This window comes from Pelophylax lessonae, assembly GCF_965119305.1.
Source record: "Pelophylax lessonae genome assembly, chromosome: 13".
Classification (NCBI taxonomy): Eukaryota; Metazoa; Chordata; class Amphibia; order Anura; family Ranidae; genus Pelophylax; species Pelophylax lessonae.
The window spans coordinates 53,673,929-53,686,848 of record NC_138780.1 but is presented as its reverse complement, the minus strand read 5'-3'; the positions used below and the strand labels follow the sequence as shown (position 1 = coordinate 53,686,848).

Genomic DNA, 12,920 nt, shown 5'->3' with positions numbered 1-12,920 from the left:
TGCAAGATTTAGTTCTGTAAATTGAACAGCATCAGATTAAGACCACATTGGTCTCTTGGCAGGAAAAAATATGGATACTTTGCTTCCATTTCCAAATGTACTCTGTTAGCAATGATATTCTGCAGATCACTCTAGAATCCAGTTCTTTTTTGTTTAACCGGGACTGTTTTGTCAAATATTTTACTATTTAATGTTTGACTCCCAAGTTTGTGTGAGTTTTAAAAGCTCCGCACTTTCACACCTGGAAGACATTTATAACTGAAGAAAAATTATAAAACTCCTGAGCTGGGCTTTAGGAAATACTGCAATATACCTACCAAAGTTTTCGTCAATAGAGTATATTTCTTTTTATGCATGCATTTTATCGAGGACAAAAAAAGTTTTCATTCCACAGCCTCTGCTTTTGATCTGAGAAAAGTATTTGTTAAAACAAGTAAAAGCCTTATATATCCTTAAAAAAGATGTAATGGAGATTTAGGTAGTCAAATAAGCCCTAGAGTCATTTGCAAGTTAAAGCGTATTAAACCCAAAAGCAGACATTTATTACATTGCAGCATACCAATTCCTCAGCATGCTTTAACAAACTTCATGAAGTGCCGAAGCCTGCTATCAGTTTGTTCAAATGTGGCGATCAACACTCTTATTAGGATCTTTGTTCAACATTTCAAACTGGAGCTGAATGATATTTTAAAAGCTTCAACAAAGCTTGCTGAAAGCTCTGCAAATTATCTTTCAAAGCTTGCTGTTCAAACTGCTCTGAACCCTGTGTGAAACAGGCTTAAATAAAAAAAGAAATCTCACATTTGTTTATATATATATATATATATATATATATATATATATATATATATATATATATATACGCACACTCACAAAAGTGAGTACACCCCTCACAATCTTTCATTAGTGTTTAGAACACTAATGATCGCCTCTGAGGGTCTGTCGGGATACCCTATCTCACATTATGTCAGAGAGCAGCCTCTAGGACCTCCAAATAGACTGAATCACTACAGAGTTCAGTGCCCTTAATGAATCTATATATACAGTATTTCACAAAAGTGAGTACATACCTCACATTTTTGTTAATATTTTATTATATCTTTTCATGACAACACTGAAGAAATTACACTTTGCTACGATGTAAATTAGTGAGTTTACAGCTTGTATAGCAGTGTAAATTTGCTGTCCCCTCAAAATAACTCAACACACAGCCAACAATGTCTAAACCACTGGCAACAAAAGTGAGTACACGCTTAAGTGTCCAAATTGGGCTCAAAGTGTCAATATTTTGTGTTGCCACCATTCATTTCCAGCACTGCCTTTTAACCCTCTTGGGCATGGAGTTCACCAGAGCTTCCCAGGTTGCCACTGGAGTCCTCTTCCACTCCTCCATGACGACATCACTGAGCTCGTGGATGCTAGAGACCTTGCACTCCCCAGTGCCTGCAGCACTCGTGCAGCCTTTGACGATGACACCCAGACCACCACCGTGCTTGACTGTAGGAAAGACACACTTGTCTTTGTACTCCTCACCTTCTTGCCGCCACACGCTTGAATAGGTTTATCTTGGTCTCATTAGACCACAGGACATGGTTCCAGTAATCCATGTCCTTAGTCTGCTTGTCTTCAGCAAACTGTTTGCAAGCTTTCTTGTGCATCATCTTTTGAAGAGACAGCCATGCAGACCAATTTGATGCAGTGTGCGGTCCTCCCACCCCTTCAACATCTGCAGCAATGCTGGCAGCACTCATGCGTCTAATTTCCAAAGACAACCTCTGGATATGATGCTGAGCACGTGCACTCAACTTCAACTATATATATATATTTTTTTATATATATATATATATATATATATATATATATATATATTGCTGTGTGGTGTTTTTGCCCTGGTCAGACAAATTTCCCCTTAGTAAAAGTTGCTTCATAAACCTCCATGCTAACTCATCTGTGTTGGAAGGCACAGGCAATAGCTTACAATCTTCTCCTGGTGTGGCATGCCTACTACACCACCATAGAGTTTACTGCATAATATCGACAGTACGCCCCACAAAAAGGGCAGAGAATGAGAAGATTGATCATAGATAGGAAGCTTATGCAGTCCTTTGCCTGCACAATTTCTGAAACTCAGCTGCAATATTCTGGAGGAAAATGGCTGAGCTCTGCTCCCTAGCTTCAATAGTTTTTTGGGACTTTGCTACCTGCTCCAGCTGGTTTAGAGTTTGCTGAAGTACTACATTACCCAGAAAGCCCAATTGTGGCAATTGGCATAGAAAAATAAATGTTCATACACAAAGCTTTAGCAATGTACTGTGGCAGCGGACCCTCATAGCATTTTGGGCCCTAAACATTTTCTAGGGTCATAGTGATTAATCTGGTTGTGAGCTCAAATGTCACTTACTAGTTCCAGAGTAGCAACTTGGATTCTGATTTAGTGTGTTTTAGAACTAGTATGTGAAACATGAGTCATGAAATTGCTGAATGGATGATATTTTGCTTTACTACAGAATCCATTTAAAGCAGGCATGAATTGGATCCAGATTATGTTGTGAGTGCTGTTCCATGCAGCGTTCAACTGTGAGCCGAGGCTGCATTATGATCCACCTTTTAGAGGATTTGTCACAAACAACCCTTTTCTCACAAAAAGTGCTTAAATGATACTGGGCATCATTAAACTTAAAAATGGGGTAGTAAATGTTCAAAGGACAGTTTGAGGGTATGTAGAGGGTGAGTATTTTTGTTAAAATATGTTTCTCTTTCGTTCATTGACGGACACAGCTCCTGATTCTTCTTCACCATTGGATTATACTGTCCCCTACAGGAGTAGGACAATAGGCAGGAAAACTTGACTACGCCTATGGGCAGTCCCAGGAGTATACACCCACTCTCAGCTCAGTTTCTTCCTGCCTACTCAGGGATAAGGACAGAATTCCTTGCTGGGATCTCTGGTCCTGGCAATTTTTTCTTTTTAAATGGAATTTTGTTCCTGTGTGATGTACAATCAAGTGTCAGACTGGGCAAAGAACTGGATAATCTAGATCCTTCGGGTCCGACCAGCGAACATGTGCAGACCGCAGCTCTGCGCTAGGACAGCCACGACATAGCCTCACTGGACAGGGGCTGGCCTGCGAGTTAAACGTCTCACAAGGACGCATACCAACTGGCTACGGCCTGAGTCGCAGCGTTTCCACCTGGCCAACAGCACCCACCCTCTCTGTTCCTGGTATTGTAAGTAGCTGTCCCCCCTCTACTCCTGGAGGGTTTTGTGGTGGACGTGGGCCCCTCCCTGGGATGGTGGGACCCCTGGGTTCCCTGGCTCCCCCCCCCAGCCCCTCTGAAATGTCGGTGGTCACTGTGGGTCTTTCGGCCCCTTCTCCCTGGGTGAGGTTATGAGCTGGCTGTTGCCACATGCTCTTAAGGGGGGGCTTTTTGGAGTGGCTGCTGACTGGGTATTCCCAGTGCGCAACGGGTGGTTTAGCAGGGTTCCCTGCCACCCTAGGAGTTGGTGACTAGGGCAGGGATGTCCTCTGTGCTCCCTGCAGCGGTTGTTGGGCAAGGGGAGCGGACAGTTTAGCATCTGTGGGTAGCACCTCACGTGGCCTGATATGACCAAAAATTTAGGCCGTGGCTTTGCGAGCTACTAGTCGGAAACTCCGTGAAGCAACCCCTGTGAGGATGGCTGAAGCCACTGCATCCCGCTTGGGCATCCACCCTCCCCTCCGCTGTCCCTGTGTCGGCTTTGCGGGGGCTCACATCCAGGCGGCTGGGCGACCACAGAAATATAGGCCGCATCTTGCGGCCGAGTCAGGCGCCTCCGTAGGGGGGCGGCCACAGTGAGTTTAGCTGTAGCCCCCACTCTTACTTTGGGCATCTGCTGGGCTGGGATCCGTGCACTTGCGGCTGGGCCTCCGCAAAAGTTTAGGCTGTGGCCTGCTAGGCCATGTGTTCAGCTTGCCGTCCCTTGAAAGGGGTGGCGCTGTGGGGGCGCTTCATTTTTTTAATGACAGCCTTGCCGCCATTATTGTGTGGGGCACCTGCCCCTTTTAGCGCTGTGGGACCATCAGGGTATCCTTCCTGCGTGTTCGTGTTATGGCAGGCAGCCCCTTTAAGGAGGCTTTTTCCTATTATGCCCTCTATGGAGGGTGACCCTTTTTCTTTTTTTTTCTTTTGCGGGGTCCAGTAGGTGGTCTGTTCGTGGGCCCTCGGTTGGTGTCCCCTTTGTGGGATCGCAGTTGGCAACCTCCCCTGATTGTTGTGTTTTCTGGGTGAGCTTAATATATAGCGACCCTACTGGGTCTGCGTCCATGCACCCTGAGTGCTCAGATAGTGAGGATGTTTCCTCTGCTTCTCTAGCCGTGCATGAAAAGGTGTTGGTGGATGCACTGTTTGTGTAAAAAAGGAGGTTGCTGCTGATGCTGTGTTGGAGGCACAGGTCCCTTTTGGCACCCACAGGCCCTCCAAAGCAGCAAGGGTGTTCACTTTTTTGCTTACTTTAACAACATTGTCACGAAACAGTGGGGTTGTCCAAAATGCAGTGGTTCCTAAGCGCTTTTTTTCTTGCAGTGTTCTTATGATGATTAACTTCATTAAAGGTGGACGGTCCCACCTGTAGTGGACTCGCCGGTTTCCAGGTTAAATAAAGCTACCTTCATTCCCGAATATATTCAGAAGAGTCCCCAGCCTTTAAATATAAAGCTTTGTGGATCCACAAAGTTATTCGGTCAGGCTACGAGATCGAGTTCAGTCATCCTCCGGAAAGGTTCTTCCCTTCCAACCTGCACTTGTCCCCAGATCACTTACTGGTCTCTTTGGTGTAGTGCAAGACTTGTTCCTTCAAGGGGTGATTGTTCCCATTTCGGAACGTTTTCACAGGTTTTTAACTCAAACCTCTTTACTGTTCCAAGGAAGGAAGGCAAGGTACGTCCAATTCTTGACCTTAAGGCACTAAACTGCTGGTGCGAGTACAAAAGTTCCATGTGGAGTCCATTCACGCGCTAGTGGCAATTCGTTCCAGCCCTCTAACATTTCTGCCACGACTCCTGTGCAGGGTCAAAGCAGAAGAAATTACATCCAGGCTGACCTTGTTGGTCTTGGTACGCCGATCGAGTATGGCTGGTCACCGATGCTCCTTGGGGGCTTCCTCTCAGGGAGGTTTGGCTGTCCCAAGGACCGATCTTCCATCCTGCTTTACAGTCACTGGTTTGCGGCTTGGCTGTTGAACGCCAGGTGCTGAAGGATGGAAGTTTGTCTGAGTCGAGGATTCCTACACTGTGTAAAGCTAGGAAATCTACTTCTAGGAAGATCTACCATCATACATGGAAGACATATATTGCATGGTGAGTCTTTTGGGGTTCACCCTCGCTCCTTCTCGGTGGATCGGATCTTAACCTTCCTTTAAGGGGGGGGTTAAACAAATATTGGCCTTGAGCACCATCAAGGGCCAGGTATCGGCTTTGGTGGTCTTTTTACAATGACCTTTGGCCTTGCACTCCCTGGTGTGTACTTTTCTTCAGGGTGTCGGACATTTGGTTCCTTCAGTACAGGCCACTTTGCAGCCCTGGGATCTTAATGTGGTGCTTTCAGCTTTACAGAAGCCTCCCTTGGATGTGGTCCTGGCAATTAGGGTATACCTGGCAACAAAGTCTTTTAGGAAGTCAGACTCTGTTTGTGCTCACGGACGGCCCTCACAAAGGGTTGTCTGCTTCTTGTGCGACCATTTCCAGATGGATAAGACAGGCGGTGGTTCCCCCTTTCCCTGTCAAGGAGCACTCTACTAGGGCTGTTAGTGTCTCCTGGGTTTTCCGTCATCAAGCGTCAGTGACGCAAGTTTGCAAGGCGGCCACCTGGTTGTGGGTGCACACTTTTACAAAATGCTTTATTAAAGTGGATGTGTTGACATCTGCGGATGCTTCTTTTGGCTGCAAGGTTTTGGTGGCTGCTGGTTAAGAGGACCTGGTCCTCTTTGAGGTGTATTGTTTTTTTCAGGTAAACGCCGGTGGTTTATGGTTGAGCTCCATGTTATCTGGTTAGCTATGGTTAGCCTTGGGAATTTTTTTATGCCTTTTCACCACCCCTCATGTTTAACACTGCTTTGGGACGTCCCAATGGTCAAGAAGAACCTGGAGCTGTGTCCGATTAATGAACAAAAGCGAAAATGTGATTTATGACTTACCGTAAAATCCATTTCTCTGATGTTCATTGACGGACACAGCACCCATCCCTCTGTGGGGTTGGCTTTCTTCTGACCCTGCTTGTGCCTATAGCTGAGAGTGGGTGTATACCCCCCCTGGGACTGCCCATAGGCATAGTCAAGCTTTTTCCTGTCTAGTGTCCTACTTCTGTAGGGGGCAGTATAACCCAATGGTTAGGAAGAATCAGGAGCTGTATCCGTAAAACATCAGAGAAATGGATTTTACAATAAGTCAAAAATCCCATTTTCAAGCCCCGCGGTCAGGAAAAGGACTTGGATGGGATGAGAACTCAGCAAAGGTCATCGAAGGTGGAAATTTCATTATTCATTGGGCCAACTACTCATTTGGGACATTTTTAGGATATACCAACTATTTCTGATTGACTATACATTTATACAAATATACATATGTTGCTGTCTGAGATGGCAATCAAACCAAGGCTTATTATAAAAGATAGCCAAATTACAAATTATTGTAAATAATCTGTCAATAATTTGTGGAAATGTATACATATGCATAAACTCTTTTTGTACTCCATTTCCTGTCATGCATTAAGAGTGTTATTTGAGCTAAAATAGCTCTATTTGTATTTAGCATCAATGTTACAATTCTTCACGTTTGAGTATATGTTTTGCCTATGCAGGGCAAAGCAACAGGTTCACTTTAAAAACAATTCCCCACAGCAGTTTGTTTAACATATCTTCCCTTCCCCACTGTTCTGTTTGCTGCCAAAAACAAGGAAAAAGAGTCCTGTGTAAACCAGTGGAAAAAAAAAAAAACGTACATAGGTCTGAGGCCCTTCTACTTCGCTCTTCTGACAAAGCTGATTCCTGAGTGTCCAATCGCCAAGCACTATCACCTATAGGGAGGGAGAGAATGACGTGTGCTCCCCTATACCCAGAAGTACCAGATATTAATTTTGATCTGGCAATGTGGAAACGAAAAGGGTGAGTATAAGCTTTTGAAGGGACTGGCTTCAACTTGAAACCATTGATTTGGCCTGAAAAGGACATATTTACATATACTGAACTGCTTTAGCCACTTCCAGTCCAAGCCATTTCTCTCATACATGTAAAATTAGCATTTTTTTTTTGCTAGAAAATTACTTAGAACCTCTAAACATTCTATATCATTCATATGTATGTATATATATATATATATATGTATATGTATATGTATATATGTATATGTATATGTATATGTATATGTATATGTATATATATATATATATATATATATATATATATATATATAATCTTTCATTTGTTGACGGACACAGCTCTTCATCTTCTTGGCCGTAGGATTATAGGCGGAGGACACTAGGCAGTCAGAGTAAAGGCTTGAACACGCCTATGGGGCAGTCCCTGGGGGTTTACTCCCACTTCCTGCTATAGGTATTTTTCTGCCTAGTCAGGAGTAAGGACCCAGTTCCTTGCTGGGATCTTTGGTCCTGGCAATTTTTTCTTTTTACATGGAATTGTGTCCTTTTTTTTATAATTTTGTTCCTGTGAGAGCTACAACCAAGTGCTGGACTGGGCGACGAACTGGATAATGTATAGATCATTATGGTCCGGCCAGCGAGCACTTGCAGACCGTAGCTCTGCGCTAGGTCAGACGCGGCATAGCCCCACTGGACAGAGAGCTGGCCTGCGTGTTAAATGTCTCGCGAGGGCGCATACGGACTGGCTTCGGCCTGAGTCGCAGTGTTTCCTTCTTGCCCACAGCACCCACATTACGATGGAGCAGTGTTCTGTCCAAAGCGGTGCCCACTCTGTTCCTGGTGTTGTAAGTAACTGTCCCCCCACTACCCCTGGAGGGTTTTGGGGTGGACATGGGCCCCTCCCTGGGATGATCCTCCCTGGGTTCCCATCCTTCCACCCAGCCCCTCTAAAATTTCAGTCACTGTGGGTCTTTGGGCCCCTCCCCTCCCCAGATGAGGTTATGAACTTGCTGTTGCCACATGTTCTTAAGGGGGGCTAGTTGAAGTTGCTGCTGGCCGGTTTTTCCTTGGGCGCAACGGGGGGTTGAGCAGGGTTCCCTGCCACCCTGGGGTTTGGTGACTGACTAGGGTAGGGAGGTCCTCTGGGCTCCCTGCGGCAGTTGTGCTGGGGGAGCGGATGTTTTAACATCCTCAGGTACGCGCCTCACGTGGCCGGATCCAGACAAAGATTTAGGCTGGGGTTTTGTGGCCTACTCGCTGAAAACTGAGGTGGCCCCTGTAAGGCTGGCTGATGCCACTGCCTCCCGTTTGGGCATCTGCCTTCCCCTCCGCTGCCCCTGGGTGGCTCGGCTGGGGCTCGCATCCTGGCGGCTAGGCGCTTTCAAAAATTTAGCCAGCAGCTTGTGGCCTACTAGGCCATGCGGCCGAGTCAGGCGCCACCGTTGGGCGGCCTCAGTGTGTGTGTAGCTGAAGCCCCCACTCTTCTTTTGGCCACTGGCCGGTCTGAGGATCCGTGCAATTGTGGCTGGGCCTCCACAAAAATTTAGGGCATGGCCTTCTAGGCCATGTGTTCAGCTTGACATCTCCCTTGGAAAGGGTAGGGCTGTGGGGGTCGCTTCATTCTTTTTATTGACAACCTTGCCGCCATTATTGCGTGGGACACCTGCCCTGTTTTACTGAGGGCACCCTGCCTGCGCATCCACGTCACGGCGAGCGGCCCCCTTTTAAGGGGGCATGTCCTCTATGGAGGACTCGGAGGGCGACCCCTTGATTTTTTTGCAGGGTCCGATAGGTGGTCCATTATGGGACCTTAGCTGGCGTCCCCTTTGCGTATCGCAGTCGGCGGCCTCCTTTTGATTGTTTTTCTGGGTGAGCTTAGTATATAGCGACCCTACTAGGTCTGCGTCCACGCACCCTGAATGCTCAGATAGTGAGGATGATTCCTCTGGTCCTCTAGCCTTATTTAAATAGTTGCTGGTGGATGCACGGTTTGTGTCAGTGCGTGGAACGGAGGCACAGGTTCCTTTTGGCACCCACAGGCCCTCCAAGTCAGCAAGTGGTTCCTTTTTCCGCTTACCTTGACAACATTGTCTCAAAACAGTGGGGTTGTCCAAAACGCAGTGGTTGGTAAGCTTTTTTGATTGCGGTATCCTTATGAGGATTAACTGCGTTAGAGGTGGACGGTTCCATCTGTAGTGGACTCCAGTACAGGTCTAATTGAGCTACCTTCATTCCCGTTGAGGAGTCTCTGTCCTTTGGTCCAGCTAATAGGAGGGCGTAGGCTCTAGCCCGCCATATGTGGCTGGTTCGGCAATTAGGCCGGTAATTACTATTGCCCTGGTGTCGGAAACTCTGACCGAGTGGGCTACGCTTTTACGACGGGACCTGGAGGAGAAGCCGCTCCCCCCAGCTTTGGTGGAGCTGGCGGATCAGTTGGTCCAAGGGCTACAGTTTGTGACGCCTCTTTGGATGCCGCTCCCCTGCTTTAAAGACTGTCTGTTTTAACAGTGTTCCTGCGCCACATTACCTGGCTGAAATGCTGGTCTGCGGACCAGGCTTCAAAGAAGTCTTTGTCTGATCTTCCATTCGTGGGGCATCGCCTGTTTGGAGCTTCCTTGGATGACATCATCAAGGGCCTCACAGGGGGAAAAGTACTCTTCTTCCTCAGGCTTCCAGGGGTCGCAGATGGGGACCCTTCTTTTCGGCTCCCAAGTTACTTTTTCGTCCCTCTGGATTTTAAGACAAGGGATCCAAGCCATTTTGGGCCTCCGCTGGGGGTTCCAAAAATTCTTGGTCGGACAAACCACGAGCAGGGGCTGCCAGACCTGTGGCCGAAAATTCCTCCGCATGAAGGTTCGCCCTCACCTATATCTGGGGTGGTGGTGTCTTTGCTGCTTTCTGGATCCGTGGACCTTCCTGAATCAGGACAAGTGGGTCCACTAAGTAATTCGCTCCGGCTACAAGATCGAGTTTCAATCATATCCTCTGGAAAGGTTCTTCCCTTCCAACCTGCACTTATCCCCAGATCGCTTAAAGGATCTCTATGGGACGGTGCAAGATTTGTTACTTCAGGGGGTGATTGTTCTGGCTCCAAAGTCAGAATGTTTTCAAGGTTTTTACTCAAACCTGTTTACAGTTCCCAGGAAGGAGGGCAAGGTGCGCCCAATACTGGACCTCAAGGCGCTAAACCGCTTTGTGTGGGTACAGAAGTTCCGCATGGAGTCCATGCGCACGGTAAAGGCGTCCCTACATCATGGGGATTTTCTCACCAACATCAAGGATGCCTACCTTCACATCTCAATATGTGTTGCCCATTAGCGTTTCCTCTGCTTTGCTGTGGGTGAGGAGCATTTTCAATTTGTGGGGGTTACACTTTGGTCACGCTTCCGCTCCTTGGGTCTTCACAAAAGTGTTGGCCACCACCCCCCTGATTTAGTAGGGGATCGTGGCACTGGGGTACCTGGACGATCTGCTTTTATGAGCAAAGTCTTCCTCTGCCTTGTTGGACAATTTAGAGATTACACTGCAAACGCTGAGGGAGTTTGGTTGGATTCTGAATCTTCAGAAGTCAGACTAGGCTTGTGGATGGAACCAGGGCAATCTGGGTCTGACTCTGGACTCATCCTCAGCCAGAGTGTTTCTTCTTCGGGAGAAACTTCAAAAGTTGCAGGAGGCAATTTGGCTTTTGCTGAGCAGCAGACGGTCATCTCTTCAAACTTGCATGCACCTGTCGGGGTGGGGAGGCGTCCTCGGTACAGATTGTGTTCGGGGGGGGGGGGGGGGTCTGGTCTCAAGAAGAGTCCAGACTACCGATCAATGTACTGGAGCTCCGAGCGATCAGACTTTGTCTGGATCATTGGACAAGTTGTCTCCAGGGGTGTCCGGTTCAGCTTCAATTGGACAATGCCACGGCTTGGCCTATGTCAATCACCAAGGGGGGCACAAGAAGTGTCCTTGCGGCTCGGGATATAGCCGGCATTCTAAGGTCTGCAGGAAGATTTGTTCCAGCCCTCTCTGCTGTGCACATTCCAGGGGTGGAAAATTGGAAAGCTGACTATCTCAGTCGATCGGCGTTAGACCAGGGGGAATGGTCTCTTTACCCGAAGGTGTTTCATCAGTTGTGTCTCCGGTGGGGTACACCAGAGGTGGATCTGTTGGCCTCTCGCCTCAACAGGAAGGTTTAGAGGTTTGTGGCACAGTCTCGGGATCCTCTTATCTATCGCTACAGATGCTTTAGTGGCTCCTTGGAGTTAGTATCATGTGAATTATGCCTTTCCTCCTGTCTAGCTTCTGCCAAGACTACTACGATCCTTCTGCAGGATCGAGGCAGAAGGGTTTCTGGTCATCCTAGTGACTCCAGACTGGCCTCGCCCGTCTTGGTAGGCCAGTCGCCGACTCCAAGAGATGCTGTCCCGAGGGCCAATCTTCCATCCTACTTTACAGTCGCTGGCTTTGACAGCTTGGCTGTTGAAACCAGGTGCTGAAGGACGGAGGGTTGTCTGACTCAGTGATTCCTATGCTGTTAAAAGCTAGCTTTTTCAACTTTCATTGGCCACAACGTATGCACATTCCTTGGTGCATACCTTTTATCCAGGGAGTTTGACACTTGGATCCTCCAGTGCAGTCTCCATTGTCACCGTGGGACCTCAATTTAGTGAAGTCAGTTCTCCAGAAACCTCCCTTTGAAAATATTCAGGAGATTCCCCTGCTTACGTTTTCTCAGAAGGTGGCCTTTTTGGTGGCTATTACTTCGGCACGCAAGGTGTCTGAACTGGCAGGGTCTTGTTCACCTTACCTGGTGGTTCACAGGGATAAGGTGGTTCTGCGTCCATGTCCGTCGTTCCTTCCGAAGGTCATCTCTGACTTTAATCTGAATGAAGACATTGTGTTGCCCTCCCTGTGTCCCAAGCCTAAGCATCCTTTGGACGTTGCCTTGCACTCCCTGGATGTGGTTCGGGCAATAAGGTTGTATCTGCCAGCTACAGAGTCTTTTAGGAAATCAGACTCACTATTTGTCTTCACAGATGGACCTCGCAAGGGCCTGGCTGCAACCATTTCCAGATGGATCAGATAAACTGTGGTTCAGGCTTATTCTATTAAGGGTTAGGTTCCTCCTTTCCCTGTTAATGTGCACTCTACTAGGGCGCTTAGTGCCTCCAGGGCCTTTCGTCATCAGGTGTCAGTGATGCAGGTGGCTACCTGGTCCTCTGTACACACATTCACAAAGTTTTATAAAGTGGATGTGTTGACATCTGCGGATGCTTCTTTTGGCCGCAAAGTTTTGCAGGCTGCTGTTTAGAGGACTTGTCCTCTCTGAGGGTGTTGACATTTGAGCTCCAAGTTACCTGGTTGGTTATGTTTAGCCTTGGGGACGATTTTTTTCTGCTTTTCCTACCCCTCATGTGCTTTCGGATGTCCCTACAGTCAAAAAGATGAAAAGCTGTGTCCGTCAATGAACGAAAGCGAGAATGGGATTTTTGTCTTACTGTAAAATCCATTTCTCTGATGTTCATTGACAGACACAGCACCTGCCCCTCTATGGAGTTGGGTTTTTCCCTTCTGACACTGCTTGTTTCAAAACTGAATTCCTATAGCAGGAAGTGGGAGTATACCCCCAAAGGACAGCCCCATCGGAGTATTCAAGCCTTTTCTCTGCCTAGGGTAGTATAACCCTACGGTCAAGAAGATGAAGAGCTGTGTCCATCAATAAACGTCAGAGAAATGGATTTTAAGGTAAAAAAAAAAAAATGAAATGGGATTTTTTTTTTTTTTTTTAAATAACAGCAGCC

General features: G+C 47.2%; 1 protein-coding gene across 4 annotated transcripts in view; it reads left to right on the top strand.

Annotated features, from left to right (window-relative positions):
• The window catches only part of MTA1 (metastasis associated 1), a 427,965-nt gene that overhangs the window by 274,191 nt on the left and 140,854 nt on the right, over nucleotides 1–12,920 (top strand). The window lies entirely within an intron of this gene.